Raw genomic sequence first — 18,630 nt, forward strand, 5'->3', positions numbered from 1 at the left:
TCAGCGTATGGTAATTAGGGCCTTTGGTGGAGCACATTTGAAAAGAAAATATATTTATTAGTTTATCTCAGAGAAAGGCATTTATGCAGAGCTGAAGGTAAGTTTGAATGTGGTGATTATCTTGTCATTTTAAAATATTTTTTTCTCCGTGTGTGCACCGTCTGTGTGTATGTGTGTGCATGTCAGCACGAGTGAACCCTATATACGACGTCAGGTAATGTGCTATTGTGTGAGATATGTGCCTGGATGGACAGACACATGTGCATTCATACATATATAAAATATATATTTATACGCGTGCGTGCACGTGTGTGCATGTGTGCATACGCTGCATTCAGCACACTGATGGGCGAGCGCAGCACATTTCTCCCGTCCTCTTTGTTCTGTGTTGGGTTTGACACCTCTAAACAATAACAGCGCCTCACTTCGCCCAGCCCCAACCCACCACCAACCACACACTGCATGGATGGGAGCTGCCAATTAGCACTATCAAACACCCCTCATCAGCTGTCTCCTCTCCATAGACAACAACACAAATCAATAATTCAGTTTTCTTCAAAAACAATCACATTCATCAGCAGACTTATGGATAAATGAGGGAAAAGAGCATTGGCACTAATTGCAAACTATAGCTTCTGCGATATACAAAGGATACAAAGAACAAAACTAGAGTACTGCTGGGGTATCCACACGAAGTGGAGCGAAACTAGAAGCTGCCGACTAGCAGAGTAAAAACAAAACAGAAACAAAGGTCTGCGTCCTCTCCGTCTCCTCTCAACAGTGGCATCCAAATCCCAGTCCGATTGCTAGGCATTTGAATAAACAGGGCAGTTGTTCTCGTGCACTTGTTTTTTCGCCCCTCATATACAGGCATTCCCCAGTCTGAAAATGTTCCACCGTCCTTCTTATTTATTTTTTTATCATTTTCAAATGCTTTGTTGGCGGCCAGCGGGCAGCTAGATGATATGGTATGACCCAGGGGATAGAGGCCGAAACAGGGAGAGAGACATGAAGAGGGGGGGGCCTGTCATGGAGTGAGAGTCTCTGAGGGCTGGAGGTGAGCAGAGGTGGCTGAGAGATGACTGTCGTTCTTCTCAGTGGTCCAAGCCCTTTTCATTAACCCACACCCCTGGGTTCACCAAACAGAAACAGGGGGTGAGTGTGAGGACAGGGGGACGCGGATGGGTGCTGAGCAGTGGCCCCGGTGACCACCAGAGACCTGCCGCCTGTCTGCCTTCCTGTCTGTCTCAGTGCAGATCTGTGTCATCCATTACAGACAAGGGACTGCTTTTTAACAAAATGCAAACACAAACAAGAGCACATGCATGGTCACACAGACAAAGACGAAGCATGCATACAAAAATACACAAGCATCGAAACCTTCTAAGGAAAAGAGAGGGGTAACAAAGGACAGGCAGTGCCCCCTAGTGTTTTCATCAAAGAGAACTCAGACCAAATCAACTAACCATCACCCCAAGCAACACCACGAAAACAGAAATGAAAGGACAGCGAGGGAGCGCGGAGAGATAGAGGCGAAGGAAGGCAAGAGGTGAAGAGGCTTAATTCATGAGAAAAATGGCTTCACGTGTGGAAGGCACAGTCAGGGCGGCGGGTGGAAGGAGCCAGACTGGTGAAAGGAATACGAGGGATGGAGAAAACAAGGCAGAAGAAGAGATGGATGTTAACAAATGACGATGGGGGATGGGGATCTACTGAACATGTTAGTTGGTTGGTGGTGATGGGGTTAAAAGTTATCTGACACCGACGAGCTATTTTTAATGCTCAAGGCCGCAAAAGTAAGAACGTAAGTGGTGGAGAAAGCGAGAGGTAGAGGCAGGCCATGCATGAAAGCCAGTGTCAGCGGAGTCCAGAGGAATAGTCAAGTGTGAAGCCATCTAATAGGAACGCAGAATATATATGAGACAGAGACACACATGCTTTCAAAGACCCTTTCCTGGTAACTGATCTGAATATGAACCATGAACTACTGACATCATGACATCATGAAGGGAGGAATCAAAAACTAGTTCACTGGGACAACAAACAGGCCTTATGGAGTAAAATGAAAACTCTTGTTTAACGATGAAAACATTTATACCCAAATATGGTATTTTCTAAAAAAAAATCTGTGAATGTGTGTACGATTTTTTTTTCTTTTTAAATCGGACCGCAGGATCAGCCTCATATTCCCACCATGAAACAAGGCCTACCCTTCAGTGAGCTCCATATTCAACTCCAAGCCGGCTAAGACATCAAAGGGTGCTCCACACCAGGAGTCTCTGCCTCACTCTCCTTCTCCCTTCCTCACTCTACCTTCCTTTGGTCTTTCATAACCCCATCGTATTTCACAGCACATAAAGCCTTAAAATGGCACATAAAACAGTTCATCTCTTTTCACTGTCGGCTTTCCAGGCTTAAAAAATTAAATATGTTTTACTGCAGGTACATAACTAAAACACATCCCTGGAAAAAACTGCCATAAAGGATTCAAACAAGGCTTTCCGTGAGTATTGAAGGCTATAGAATTGGGAATATATCAGCTGAATAGCCTATATAGGATAAACCAAATTTAAAAAGCAGAAAAAAATGAACCGACTGAAACACTGTGGCACTGCCTGTTTTCCATTTGCCATCAGTCTCATCAGTATGTGCCTTCGGCTTAAACACTGCAGTTATAAGTAGAAGACAAACCACACAAGTTACGCACTGCAAGTTATGTACTGACACAAAAAAATGACAGGCATTAAAAAATTCCTGTGACCCTGGTACTTAAGGTTTAGACCGATACCACAGAATACCAACACAGCAGTCACTGAACTTTAAAAGCAGTCGTAGACGACAGAGAGAGAAAGAGAGAGAGAGAGATAGAGGATGAAGTGGATGAAGATGCAGAGTTTGAAGGACAAAAGCAAAAAGGGAAAAGAGAAGAAAAAGAAAGACAGAAAAGAAGAGCAAATGAGAGAGGGTTTAAACTTCAACCCTAGAGTCACTGAGTTCACTGACATTTGCACCAGGATCCGCCTAGCTGTGCCTCACAGCTTTTCAAACACAACACTTTCTCTCCTTTCAATCCCTAAGACTTATTCTCCCTGCTACATTTGCCACAGAATGAGACCATTCACAGTCTTGAGGGCAGAGGGGGAAAAAAAAAGCAAAACAACAAAAACGTAAAAGCAAACTGGATTCCAAGTGTCGAAATCGAGCGATGCTTGCGTGACAATTTGCAACCCCGGTACGGGCTTGAGATTCCTCTCCTATATTGTATTATTCTTACCGAAGGATTAACAAGTGGGAAAGGAAAAAAAATGACACGTGACAAGTGATTCATTTGAGCTGTCAACATGTCATCTTCAACACATTCAAACCTTGTGTCAAGCACTTGTATTCCCTCTTCGGTGAAGGTGACCTAGGTCGTAACCAGCTGACACACCCAGACACAGCAGGTGAATGCATGAAAACACCACAGTGGGAACAGCGAACGCGAGACGATGAAAGACAAGTCAGAGTAAAAAAGGAGAAAATAAAAAATCCACTCGGTAAATATTTGGGGAAAGTTTCTAAACTTGCATTTTACGATCACATATTTGACATTTTTGATGGTACTGAGTTATAAGGTTGAGATCGCTATTTAATTTGAATGATTTCACACAAAATAAACAGCACTCGAGGGATTTTTTTTCTTCTTCTTTAAGACTTTAAGTACGAAGTGCGAGAACGATGAATCACTGGGAAAAATGAGTGGTTTTAGGGCGAGATGGTTGTTGAAAAAGACAAATCTAAAAGACATAAAAAAATAGTGTGAAGGAGAGAGGAGTGAGGTCATTCTCGAGTGAAGGATAAGAATCGCTGGAAAAGAATAGAGCGGCAAAATCTGGTGTGAAGTTGAGGTTAAGAGAGGGAAGGGAAAAGAAAGTGACTGAATCAGAAGCAAAGGGGAAGAGCAAAGAACAAAGTAAAATACCATACACCATGAAACGAAATAAAAACAAGACAATGAAAAGAGGTGAGTTTAAGTGGTAAAAGAAAGCAGATACTAGGAGGGTCACCAAAGAAGCTTAGAAGTATTTTATCCACAAAAAGCAGCGGCAGGAGGGAGTGGTTTGACATTTAAAAAAAACAAAAAACAGGGGCAAAGGGAAAGTAAGAATTAAGGCGAATTTGGTTGCCATGTAAAGGAAAAAGGCAATAAATGAGAGAGGAGTGGGGGGGAAATGGATAACAGTGCCCAATGAGTATTAAAGAGTGAATAAAAGAAAGATAGAGGTCTGAAGAAAAAGAGAGGGAAGAGATTGAGACCTTGCCGCTGAGGCAACGAGCCGAGTGGAACGAGAAAGGCAGACAAAGCTGCGCACTGCTTTCACAAAGCAGAACAAAGAGAAGAGGTGCATCATGGGAATCTGATCCTTGCGCCGCTACTGACGCCATGCTGGATAAAGACACAATGGCACATATGCACAAGTCAAAATGCATGTATGGCTTTATGCAACACCCAAAGTCATGACTGCATGATTAGACCTCTGTCTGAGTGAAATAAGTCTACTTCAGTAAATACTTTAAGAAATATAGCTGTACCTTTTCAGCCTTCATAAGAATTCACAACTACAGTAATACTATGGATGGTTGACAGCAAAGAAACTGTGAGCAAGCCCAGACAGCATCCTCTCTGAGGAAGTGAAAGGTAAAGTGAGGGAAGACTGTCCAAGCAGCCTACAAGGAAGACAGTTTTACTGAGAGAGAGAGAGAAAACAAGTAACAGACAGCTTAGAGGAGAGTTTGCTCTGTAGCACACTGATACAAGCAGACCAGGGCGAGGACGAACAGGAAGGGAGGAGGTCTGCTCAATTTCAGCAGTACTTCAGGTATGAGAAGAAAAGGCAATATATGTTTGAGTGTGCTAGATGTTTTATATATTTTATTGTGTATGATTTTATTGAATCCTACTTTCTTAAGCAGCTTACTTGGGGAAACACGGGCTGAAAGAGGGATAACGTAGGTGGCAATGGAAAGTGTTTCATACTTTAATAGTTCTAAAACTCATAGAAAAAAGTATGCAAAGTATTAAGATATCGGTGCATTATTATTGGTTTTCCATCTATCAGCTATGACTCCAACTTGCCCCTCTCTTTCTTTTTCCTCTCCTTTCTCCCTCCGTCAGTCCCCCTCTCTCTTCCTCCGGCAGGTCTGATATGCTAGAGCTGCAGCTGAACTCTGAGTAGCACTGTCTCCGGGAAAAAACAAAGTGATCAATGTGAGAAGGCACGGGGCGCTCATGGACAGGCCAATCAATGGTGGAAAGAACCTTGCCCAGGGCCTTATGCAAATGGAAGCACGTCCTGTAACCTCGGGAGTGAACATGCGCACTAGATCAATGGGACGAGGGTAGAACCTTACAGCAAGATCAGCCTCAGCCAGTAAATATGTAATGATGAATCCCTCAAGATTTAACTGAACTCAAATGAACTTCAACTAGCTCTGTGTTTTATATCATAAAGTGGTGAATAAGACCCTGTTTTGAATAGGTTTGGCTATGGGGTGGATGGGCAGCGTGAGAGGGATTAAAAAAGAGCCTTTGCACAATGATGCACTAAGGACAGATGGATTTTGCACTTCCTTTTTACTAGGAAGGGGAAAAAAACAGGAAGACAAAAAGGTGAGACTTGTGAATAGTCACCTCAACAATACTTGTTTGAGATGTAATGATTTTCAATTACATCACCATGGCAACATCTTTGTGTTTTGGAAAAAAAAATAATAAAGGAGAGGAGTGGGTAACCGGGACGAGCTAGTGAAAGCTTGCTCGACCATTCAAAACCAAGGATGGTCAGACCAAGGACTAGACCAGACAAACTATTCATAACCAACATTTAGTAATGCCTCCATATGCCGGAGTCTAAAATTGGTGTCAATCAAAGTCTAATATAGACCAATTAGAAGGAGCATCTTTATTATGTACAAGATAACTGTTGCACTCTGGAAACTGACAACTTTGTTGCTTATAAGCAGATGTCTATAATAAAATGACAGCAGCTTACCGAACTGTTGAGAAAAGCGCACACACCTTCATACATACAGAGAGAAAGAGGGAACTGAGGAAATGAAGTCCTAAAGTGTATTGACTGATCCGGCATCATAGCTTCAGGTGAAAGCAACAGCTTCTGTCTGCCTCTGGGCTGTTAAATGCACTATAGGAAAATTTTGATCAAAACAAGATATATAAATCCCCCAGATTGTAAAAAGTCTGGAATAACAACTGGTACCTTGAATTGCCCTTGGTAGCTGGCTATGTCTCAGATAGGCATCTACCTAGCCACACCTGCAGTAGCCCTTCAGCTGAAACAAAGTTCAGGGAAACAGCTGTTAAAACATTAAACATCACTTTTTTCAGAGCTTCTCTTGCCTGTCTACCTTTGCTGTGTTGTAAAATCACTCTATGCTAATCTCTCTGACTGGCATCGGATAATTACTAAAAATGTGGAAAAAGAACTGACAGCAATAAGGCAAATGTGAAAGGCGGTAGCAAAACAGAAGGAAACTTTGGGATTCAAAAGAGTTTTACATACTTTTTTAATCAATGTTAAATTCAATGGCACTTAAAAGCCCTTTTTTACTCATAAGATATCAACTTCTGACTAGTTAGCTGGCCAGTTAGTGGTAGCTACCAATAAGTGTGAAACACAAACTAAAAAGTACCATCAGATGCTAGCAGAAAACAGGAAAAAAGAAGGTAAAAAACTCAACAGGCAACTGGGAGCAACTGTGTTTTCTAGGAAGGTTCTTGGTAACTGTAGCCATTTAGACTACTTCCCTTCTGCTTACTGTTGTAAACAACCTGACTAAAGCGAGAAAGGCAGTTTAATCTAGAGGCAAAAAAATATCACTACTTTTGCATTTATGCTCCTGAGATCTTGATTAACCTGCAACTTCAAAACAATAAAACAACATAATTAATAATAAAGGAAATTAAAAGCAAACCTAGGAAGCCAACAAAAAACAAATCTATCACAAAATCAATTACCCTTGATATTATTGAAGGAATAGCACAAGAGACATAAGAGGTAAGTATTTTCAACCACCCACTCTTCACTAACACCACAAATGCAATCTAGAAACCAAAGATGCTCCTGAAACATAGAGAGAAATACCAACAAAGGTGAGAATAATGGCGACGTATTGAAGGGAATACTTCACAAAGCCTATTGTGTGGTATCCTTTTCAGGCAGCAAACCCGCTGTAATTTGGTCTGCGTCATCTGCCTCTAGTCACAATGCAGCACTACAGCTTTGAAATGGATGGCAAATGAAGGCCATTTGTACATAATCACAGCAGATAGAAGAATTCAGGGGCCCTACAATGTGTTGTTGAGGTGGAAAGAAAGACCTTGGTCTATCTGTGGCAACCAGCACAGCTAAGGTTTTGGCAAGGGGGGTCTTTTTTTTCCAGAAACAAGCAAATCAATTCAAATCAAATCAGCTTGCTAGCCGTGACATTTAAACAGTTCAATTTACATCCTTATGTTAAGAGGAGAGGCGCTCTCTAAGATCCTATTCATTCACAAAGAAATTAGACGGCTATATTTCAGCCGCTTAATAGAGCAAATATGCTGTAGTTGTACAGAGGAAGAAACCATATCTTTTCATGGCGCACAAAGGGCCAGGCATTGTCTGTCATTACGACCAGAGCACAAAAACACACAGGGAGATAATATACATAATATAGACAGGACAAGAAAACAGCGCCATGCATTAACACGTACGTGCACACCCAAGTGCGCACCAAAACACACGCACACATCCAATTACACATGCACACTTTGTCAGTGGAGATGGTGTATGTCCTGAGGGCTGCTGTCCTGCCGTGCAGGCTGGCAGGCACTTTTGTCGTGGTGGTCCTTTTGTTTCACATCAAACAAAACGCCACAGCTTTGCATACGGCTCCACTAATTTCTGCTAGTGTGCCCCAGCCATTTATCATTGCCTCTCACCCTCTCCTCCTCTCTTCTCCTCTCCTCTCCTAACGTGGCGCTGATAGCTGCTCTCTTAACCAAGCTGTTCTGCTCAGGACGATACAGGCTTCTCCAGGCAAAGGCTGACACGCACAGAAGTGTGCATATACATACGTGCAAGCACATAAACACACACGCAATCAGACAAACACAGAGCCCGTGCAGAAGACAGAATCACGCACGCACACATATAAGCACAAGCAGACAGACATACATGCAGGAAACTGCTCTACAACTGCACCGCTTGCAAGCCCGCCAGCTATGGAGAACCTTGAGATAAAAACAAACCTTCTCTTCATCCCCTCCAGAAGCAAGAGACAGGCAAGCACTTAGAGTTTCGAAGGCAGGCGAGACGTGCATACAGCATTAGATGAGGGGATTTTCGAATGGACGACTTCAGAGCAGAGATTTTGTCAACAAATTTAAGTGATTTTTGCTTGTGTGGTGATGAGCACAGGTGAAGGTTGCGCCGGCCTTAAAAAGTCTTTCAGATAAATCTAAATGTGGAGCGTAGCTTGACACAGTTTAAAGGAAGGCTCCAACAGTTTTGGAGAAATCTACTTGTTTGCTGACTGACTGGGATTTATATAATGTAATAAGATCGTTATCAGTTTTACCTCTGTGCACGCATGCATGGCTGCAGCGAGAAAAACATTCAAGTACTGACCAAAGAGAAAACATCCAATAATTTCATATTTGTGCTGTGTTAGCTAATATGGCCGTCACCAATACATCTGAGAATCAGCTGAGCTTTGTCAAGAGTTAAGAAAGCGTGAAATGCCAAGAAACGTAAGCTGAGCTCCACGCAGTTATTTTGCTGAGTAGCCGAACAATAAACAATTACAGTTCATGAGCTAACATATATAACCCTGAGCACCTTAAACCATGATGTCATGTTTTTAAATCTTATATGTAAAGAAGTATAATTTTTTTTAAAAAGTGGCAGTGAGAATTCCCACATTACTGCTTCTTGGCTAAAAATAAACATTAAAATATTATACTGATAAGAAATGAAGATAAATTCAAAACTATTTTTCGATCAGAAATTCATTTTTAGTAACTAACCCTTTAATCCTCTTGTTGTTGTTCCATTTAATCACACATTCAGATAATAGTCAGGTGGATTTGACCAATTCATGCAGTCATTTTTCACACACTATAAATGTGGCTGAGTCTCAAGTTTCCAGCAGAACAATGCCAACAAAGTAGCACTGGAGTAGTGAGAAACATGGCATGAGAACTAATTAAATGCATCACAAAAAGAATAGAGGGGCTTCCTCAGCGTCAGATAGTGGCTCGTGTGACTGTTTATGAGAAAGGCAGTGAAGGACACTTAAACACTTTGTGGAAATTACATTAGTTGTTTCCAAGGCAGAGCAAAAGTGACCATACCATCAATCATACCAATATATTGTTTTGTTTTGCAGCAGGTGAAAAAATATTGAATTTTCACACAAGTTTCAAATCATGAAAGTATTCTTCAAGATTGAATCTAGTAGTGTTTCAAGTAGGACAAAAAGTGGTTTCCAAACCGCTGCTTGGGAAAGAAAAGCAAGACCAAATACTTTGGATGGGCTAAGATAAGAATTTTGAAGTGGCTAACTGGAAAAAAATCACATTTACTGATGAACACAATTTTAAGATTTATGGAAGTAACAGAACTGGCAATAAAACACAATGGGGGGAATACTAAAGCCTAGGAAGGTTGGCACTGGTTATTTTCACTGAAATGACTCCATCCTGGCCAAGGAAAAATAACACTTCATTCTCAAAAAAAATCCTCTCTTTAGCATCTTAGTTGAGTAAGATTCACTCTGCAGTAACACAATGAACCTAAGCATACCTCCAAACATTACAGAAACTGTTCGAGGACCACAAAGAATCCAGACTTGGCAACTGTGATGGATTTTCTAGCATGGTCACCTCAACCCACTGAACAGTTTTAAAAGTACAAAAACTGAGAACGCCAAGAATTTGTGACATCACAAAAAGCTTTTAGGAACACACAAAAATCAGGCTGAAAAAACATGGATCACGGTTTGCACAAAAATGCTTTAGGGACACTAAATATTAAGACATTCTAAATGTACATGAGCCAACTTTTCATTCGAATTGCATGCTGATATTATAATGTATCATTTCAATACACTCATGTAAAAACAAAAGTATCATTATTATCTATTCCAGAGTTTTAGACCCCAGTTTACCTACATGCTTGTGATTTTACAGAGGCAAACTCTAAAATGGGTAACAACAGGAAACAGGATTGTTTGCAAAACACCTGTTACCACATTCCAGACACCTGTCTGGGTACAGTGGCGATTGGCAGGGCTGGACCTGGCATGTCAAATATAGTATTGTAAAGATTATTGCATACAAGTTCAAACATATCAAAAAAGAAGCAAGGAACCTAAACCCTGAGTATGCAAGTACTCTTAATTATACTTCCAACTTATAAATTCAAATCTCTATACCACAATGTGCAGCAAACAATGCTTACTGTGGTATAAAAATGAAGTCCATAAGGAGGGGATAAAAAACCCTCAAGCAACCCTTCCCACATCTGACACCCAGCAAAAACTTATATACAACTGCACAAACATTTACCACACAGAGAGAACTTAAATATATTTATATATTATGTATATTTACTGCAGATGGAAACAGGTGGCCGTAAACAGAAAGTGTACTCCAAGATATTCTGCAAGCATGTAATGTATGTATGTGCTGTATTCAAAGAGGGCACTTAAAATCTGTAACCATGTTTTTGAGGGGCTGTTGTGGTGGCTGGCTGGTTGTCTGGTTGGCACCCACACATTTGTGTACTAGGAGACAGATGCATTCTTACATAAGACCTTATATAATGATGCCCTGTCCTATCCAATAAGAGTGCTCCTTTTTCACTCTGTGAGCAGGAAGGTTAGTGTGGGTTAGACAACCCTTCCTCAACAGAACCACCACCACTTACACTTACACATCCACCCCCCTAACTCCTGGCAACGAAAAATAATGAAAAAAACAAGCCGAGCGGAGGGAGAGATGGATGCAGGTCCTTCACATCCTGTACGGCTCTATCTCCTCGGTCCGTTCCTTTTTTTCTGGTTTAGTGTGAGATGGAACCCAAACAAGCAGGGCCGTGTGTGTTTGTGTGTGCGTGCATGACATGGAGACGGAGAGAAAGGAATAGTACTCCACAGCTGGGCTAAAAACTTCTATTATGTAGTTACTGTAGAAGAGCTGGACTAAGGACAAGGAATTTAGGACAGCAGCTGAGGGAACACGATCCATATTTCTTTAAAACTATACAGCTGACAGACAAGAAGAAGGGGCAGGGTGGAGCAGGGTGGAACAGGCTGGCCAAGCATCACAGCAAGTGTCAGAGCCTAGGGACTATATGAAAGAGAAACTGAGGAACAGTGAACACAGATGGATGGATGGATTCTGTGATCGCTTAAGGACACAGAGTGAAAACGGTAGGGCAAAGTGCAGAAAGAGCAACTATGCTCCTCCCTGTAGCACAAGCTTCTCTGTCTCTCATTCAGAGGCAGTTACTTACTGTTTGATATATCTATAATTGGTCAGCACACACTGTGAAAGGTTTTAAAAGAATTGAATTGCAGTGAAACACTTGAGTGCCCTAAACAGGGGCTAACATTCTTGGCTACACAGGGAGCGAGCGGGAGAAATTAATGGCAGCCCTTTTTGATGTGCTTGATCAGAAATGTATTTATTAACTGCAAAGGGGAATAGTAATTAACCCACAGACAACTTGTTTTCTCTTGGTCTTCTCATGTGTCAAATGGTTCTTCCCACAAGGCCCCAGTCTCCACTTGCCAGCTCACACACACACAGACACACACACACACACACACACACACACACGCACACCTCCCATCACATCCCACTGGACTACTTTCACTTCAATTAAGCAGACTGTGCGCAAGCATGTATATGTATGTGTGTGCATGCTTGTGGGTAAGAGATTGCAATAACAAGTAAGAAATACATTGTGGCTCATTTAAATCCCATGTGTATATTTTTATGTTATTTCTGTAGTACATTCCTTGAAGCAGAGAAAAGTCTAGAAAAAAAATCACAACAGTGCTCTTTACTGTATATGCGCTCTGTGTGTGTGTTTGTGTGTATATAGTGGTTGGAACTGTTGCCTGACAGCAGAAAAGTCCTGGGTTTGAATCCACCGACCAGCTGGTCCCATTCTATGTGGAGTTTGCATGCTCTCCTTGTACTTGCGTGGGTTCTCTCCGGGTACTCCAGCTTCCTCCCACAGTCCAAAGACATGCATGGATTAGATTAATTAGCAATTCTAAATTGGCCAAAGGTGTGAATGCAAGCGTGAACGGTTGTCTGTTTCTCTGTGTTAGCCCTGTGATAGACTGGTAACCTGCCCAGAGTGTACCCCGCCTTTCACCCATGACAGCTGGCATAGGCTCCAGGCCCAATGGGGCACTGAATTGAATATATATATACACTACCAGTCAAAAGTTTCTCATTTAATGGTTTGTCTTTATTTTTACTACTATCTATATTGTAGATACATGCTGAAGACATTAAATATATGAAGAAAGATATATGGAATTATGTATTATATCTCAACTTCACAGGTGTGTCTTGTCAGGGTTCATTTGTGGAGTTTCTTGCCTTCTTAATGGGGTTGTGGCCATCAGTTGTGTTGTGAGGTCAGGCTGGTACACAGCTGACAGCCCCATTTGACAACTGTTAGAATTCATATTATGCCAAGAACCAATCAGCTAAGTAAAGAGAAAGGACAGTCCATCATTACTTTCAGAACTGAAGGTCAGTCAGTCTGGAAAGCTGCCCCAGGAAAGGAAGATCAAGAGTCACCTCTGCTGCTGAGGATAAATTCCTCTGAGAAACCAGCCTCAGAAATCACAAGTTAACAGCACCTCAGTTTAGAGCCCAGATAAATGCCACACAGAGTTCAACTAGCAGACACGTCTGTACATCAACTGTTCAGAGGAGACTGTGTGAATCAGGTCTTTATGGTCAAATAGCTGCTAAGAAACCACTACTTAGGAAAAGCAACAAGCAAAAGAGATGTTTTGGCCAAGAAGCACAAGGAATAGACATTAGACCAGTGGAAATCTGTGCTTTGGGCTCATGAGTCCAAATTTGAGATCTTTCATCCGCCGTGTCTTTGTGCAATGCAGAAAAGGTGAACGGATGGTCTCTACATGCATGGTTCCCACCGTGAAGCAAGGAGGATGTGTGATGGTGTGGGGGTGCATTGGGGATTTATTCAAAATTGAAGGCACACTGAACCAGCATGGCTACCACAGCATCCTGCAGCGACATGCCATCCCATCCGGTTTGCCTTTATAAATGATAGTCCACATCATTAATTTTTCAACAGGACAATGACCCCAAACACACCTCCAGGTCGTGTGCCGGCTATCTGACCAAGAAGAAGAGTGATGGAGTGCTGCGCCAGATAACATAGCCCCCACAGTCACCTGACCTAAACCCAATCGAGATGGTTTGGGATGAGATGGACCACAAAGTAAAGGCAAAGCTCCAACAAGTGCTTCGGCATCTCTGGGAACTCCTTCAAGGCTGTTGGAAAACCATTTCAGAGGAACACCCCATGAAGCTCATCAAGAGAATGCTAAGAGTGTGCAAAGCAGTAAGCAGAGCAAAGGTTGGCTATTTTAAAGAGTCTAAAATATAAAACATGTTTTGAGCTAACACACCCATAACCGGAATCCACAAGATTTAACTCAACTGGATGACAGCAGAATTCTGTTTTTGATCTCTGATCAAAAGATGCCTTTGTGAATGTAAATATGGACGATATAAGAGGCAAACCACTGTTAACAGCCCAGAACAGAAAAGTCCAATCTCACTAGAAAAGACTGTCTAATATTGGAATAAAAACGTTTGGACAGGTGAAACCAAGGTGATCGCACAACAGATTGATGTAAGGATAAGAGTATGGAGAAGGATGACTCATGATTCCAAGTTTCCATAGCTGTTTTCAAACATGAAGTCTGGAAAATGTCATGAACCATGCTGGAACACTGCAAACAACGGTTATGTTTTTATTACTGGTAATACGGTTTAGTACACTACAGAAGACACGCAATGCCTACTTACTGTGAACTCACTAAAGCATTACCTACATGATTCTCACTTCACTACAAATGGCTGCAATCGAACATCACACGGGTTTTTGTGTAGCTGGCCTGTTAAAGACAAATGTCTGAAACAGCTGGATCAGGCATTTGTGGTCACATGCACCTCCATCACGTAATGTCTAGAAAGTTAAAGTCTGCAGTGCATGTGTGAAAATGGCCAATGTCAAACATGGTGGAGGTCCAAATAAAATCTGGACCTGATTTAACGTGTTTGTATTAGTGTCGAGATGAGGTCAAGAGCATTTGACATTTAAAGGCATAAACTACGACGGCCTCAGTGGAAACTTGATAAGAACATATTTGAACACCCTGACACCAAAAGGGAACACAAGGATCTTTCAAGTGTCTGTTTTAATGTTGTTTTCCCGCATACTGCATCTGGTATATGCTACTTATTCATACTGTATATGCACATAATATATATATGCATGTTTTGTACATCACAAAAGCACACAGTCTCGCAAAGTGAGAGTGTCTGAGTGAAAGAAACACAGAAAGACAGAAAGATTCAAATCGAGAGAAAAGCTAGTGTTCGTCACACAGTGAAAAAGCCCAAGAGATTGTGAAGCTGTCACAGACAAAACAGTGCATGAATATTTAGCAGCCAAATTAAAATTACAAAATACAAAACAAAAAAAAGAGTAGGTGAAAGGAAAACAAAGAAAATAAAACATCCCTGAAAACACCAGTGGGACAAGTGCCCACCTTTCATCCCCCCATGAAAGGCCCTATCCGCTTAGCTTCTTTCCTCCTCTACTTCCTGAGTAAAAAGGAGAGATATAATAATATTGGGTGTACTGAGTCTAACAGCAGATCCCCCAGATCAAGAAACCTGCAGACAAGCAAAATAAACCCTGCTCTCAGATCATAGAAAGGCCTGCAAACACAATTAGCGCAATGTGTTAGTTAGCAAGCTTCCTAAATTGCAGTCCAAACTAACCATAATCATATTTTGACAGCTAATGCAACTAATCACTGTTTCTAAGAATAAAGCCATTTTCACACATGTACTGCAACTCTGAGTCTTTCTATACACTAGAAAGACTTTGCTTTGAGTACAGGAATGGTCACAAGTAGTCATCCTGTAGCCCGCCTCAGGACGATTATACCCTAGTAGACAACTTTCCAACAACTTAAACCATTAGTACTTAAGAAGTACTCAAGTAATGATACAGGTACTAATAATAGCATGCTCTCATGATGAAAACAGTGTATTACTCAAATATTAGTAAAGGTACTTTTTGATTTTTTGGATGAAAACCAAGCAAGAAATAGTACCTGAGCTTGACTCTTAAATGCTATTATGACTTGGGAAGGATAACCCACTAATATGGCATTTATTATCTGCACATAAGCTCCAATATTGCAGTTGGTAACTCTCACTAAAACACTTACAAAAGAGTTGGATCATTATTATGTGATGCACAATCCATAGTAAATTTAAGACTGGAAAATAAAACATTAACCTCAGAGGCCTTAGTCTAAACCTCAAAAGACACATTGTAGGCCCATTTAGCTGAAGGGTCGGGTTATAAAGGCAAGAAGCTACACAAACCTTTATTTTCAACCTGTCCTTTGAATCATTAATTCTGTAAAATTCTCTTCCCTCCCACCATCTTTTGATCTATCTACTGTCACTCTTAAGGTCAGTCTTACGGTGGAGAGATCTACATGCTGCACAGCAGATCTCAGCAACACTTTTGTTGGACTGCTATTCTTTCCTTATCAAGACAACTTTCCCTTCTTTCCCTCCTGTTCTTGATGTGCAGAGAAGTACCGAAGGACAGGGATGAAGCAGATTGTCTAAAAAGATAAAACAAAGTAGATAGTTGTAGTAGTTTCTTTCTCAAAGAGACTACACATTTTTATTCTTAATCTTTTGACCAAGCTTCACACATTGTCAGCCTGGTGACTTTATTTCTGCGGTGGCCAATGCTAGTATCACTGTGTATTTGTCTTTACAGTGCTGGGAACAAGTATTTACTCCCTTTTTTATATCTTAGTTTTTTGCATAGTTGTAACAATTAAATATATCAGATCATTAAGAAACTTTAATAGTAGACAAAGATTACAAATACAAAATGCAGTTTTTAAATGATGATTTTATTTATTAACCGAAAAAAGTTATCCAAACCTAACTGGCCCTATATGAAAAAGTAAATGGCCCCTAAACTGGTTGTGCCAAGAACTGCAATCAAGTATTTGCAATAACATACAGCATTTGCATCACCCCACTCTTCTTTGCAAAGTTGTTTAATTCAGCCACATTGGAAGGTTTTCCCTGTCTGTTCATGCCAAAGCATCTCAATCGTATTTCTGTGTGGACTTTAAATAACCTTCCAAAACCTTCTTTTTTCTTTTCTTCAGGGCACAAACTGACATTCTCCTTTGGCAATTTCTGGTAGAGAGCAGAATTCGTGGTTCCATCAATTACTGCAAGTTGTCCAGGTCTTGAAGGAGCAAAGCAGCCCCAGACCATCAGACTACCATGTCTGAATGTTACAGCGGAATGTAATGGTGACTCAAACCTTTCAGAAAGTTCAGCATTTGTCTCGTCAGTCCAGAGAACATTTTCCCAAAAGTCTTGAGGATCATTAAGATGTTTTTTTGGGAAAACGTGAGATGAGCCTTTATGTTCTTTTTGATCAGCGGTGGTTTTTACTTTGGAACTCTCTCATGGAGGCCATATTTGCCCAGTCTCTTCCTTATTGTCGAATCATGAACTCTGAAATTAACTGAGGCAAGTGAGGCCTGCTGTTATTTAGATGTTCTGGGTTCTTTTGGGAACTCCTGGATAAGTCGTCAATACGCTCTTGGGTTCGCCACTGTTTTCTCTATTTGTGGACAATGGCTCTCATCATGGTTCACTGGAGTCCCAAAGCCTCAGAAATGGCCTTGTAACCCTCTCAGACTCAAAGTCAAAGTCAAAAGTCAAAGTCAGTTTTATTTGTCAATTTCTTCAGATGTACTTGCCATACAAAGGAATTGAAATTACGTTTCACACTGTCCCATGCGTAGACATAGACAACAATAAAGTGCAGATGCACAAAATTTAGGTAACATACAGGATATAACAAGACAGGACCTACACATAACATATAATAAAGTGTTCCACAGTGCGCCCTGGAAAGTAGTGTACTAGTCTACTTGACGTAGTCCCAGGTTGTGGTTGGTAAGTGTTTTTGTTTTAATGCAGCATAAGACTGTAGCAGCAGTAATAGTAATATAAATAATATAAATAGTGATAAAGAAAATACTAAAAATACTAAAAATATATAGCAGCAGGTGTGTGCAATTGTAATGCAGAGGTAGTCGTTTCCAGTCAGGAATGTGGAGAGTGTTTCCTTGTTGTTGTGTGTGTGTGTGTGTGTGTGTGTGGGGGGGTCCAGTCTGTCTTCCTATACTCCTGCCAGTCTGGTGGTTCTGCTGGCTGGGAGCCGGGAGGAGAGAGTTCATCAGTCTCACAGCCTGGTGGATGAAGCTGTTGGTGAGCCTGGTAGTGCGGGAGCGGAGACTTCTGTATTTTTCCGGAGGGCAGGAGGCTGAACAGACAGTGCGCTGGGGTGGGTTGCATCGTTGACAATTGTGATGGCTTTGCGGGTAAGGCGGGTGGTGTAGATGTCTTGCAGGGAGGGGAGTGGTACACCAACTATCCTCTCAGCTGTTCTCACAATGCGCTGTAGAGCTTTTCTGTTATAGTCAGTGCAGCTACCGCCCCACACAGTGATGCAGCTGGAAAGGATGCTTTCAATGGTTCCTCTGTAGAATGTGGTCAGGATGGGTGGTGGAGCACTTGCCCGCTTGAGTTTGCGCAGGAAGTAGAGGCGCTGTTGTGCTTTCTTGGCCAGTGATGCTGTGTTGGTGGTCCAGGAGAGGTCCTCACTGATGTGCACCCCCAGGAACTTGGTGCTGCTCACCCTCTCCACCGCAGCGCCGTCGATGGTCAATGGGGGGTGACAGGTGGGGCCTCTCTGGAAGTTGACAATAACCTCCTTGGTCTTGCTAACATTTAGCAGGAGGTTGTTGTCTCTGCACCACGTGGTCAGGAGCTCAACCTCTTTCCTGTAGTGGGTCTCATCGCCCTTGGTGATGAGACCCACCAGCGTTGTGTCGTCCGCAAACTTCACAAGGTGGTTAGAGCTGTAGGTTGTTGTGCAGTCATGTGTCAGCAGGGTGAAGAGCAGAGGACTGAGCACACAGCCTTGTGGAGCCCCTAACAGATGTCAAGGATTCTGTTTGACTGTGTTTCTCGGGATGTGTTGCTTTTTCAGATCTTCTGGCCAATTTTATTTTGTCAGACAGGTTCTATTTAAGTGATTTTTTTTATTCAAAAGGGCTGTAAGTAATCAGACCTGGGTGTGGCTAGTGAAATAAAAAAAAAGGTACTTTTTTATATAGAGTTAGATAGGTTTGGATAACTTTTTGTCCCTCAATTTTACTCTAGTTATTTTTTAT

At 41.6% G+C, this 18,630-nt stretch overlaps 1 protein-coding gene across 1 annotated transcript in view; it reads right to left on the reverse strand.

Annotated features, from left to right (window-relative positions):
* The window catches only part of fam172a (family with sequence similarity 172 member A), a 159,380-nt gene that overhangs the window by 67,476 nt on the left and 73,274 nt on the right, over window positions 1–18,630 (reverse strand). The gene's annotated exons all lie outside the window — the stretch shown is intronic.

This window comes from Oreochromis aureus, linkage group 12, assembly GCF_013358895.1.
Source record: "Oreochromis aureus strain Israel breed Guangdong linkage group 12, ZZ_aureus, whole genome shotgun sequence".
In the NCBI taxonomy this organism is placed as follows: domain Eukaryota; kingdom Metazoa; phylum Chordata; class Actinopteri; order Cichliformes; family Cichlidae; genus Oreochromis; species Oreochromis aureus.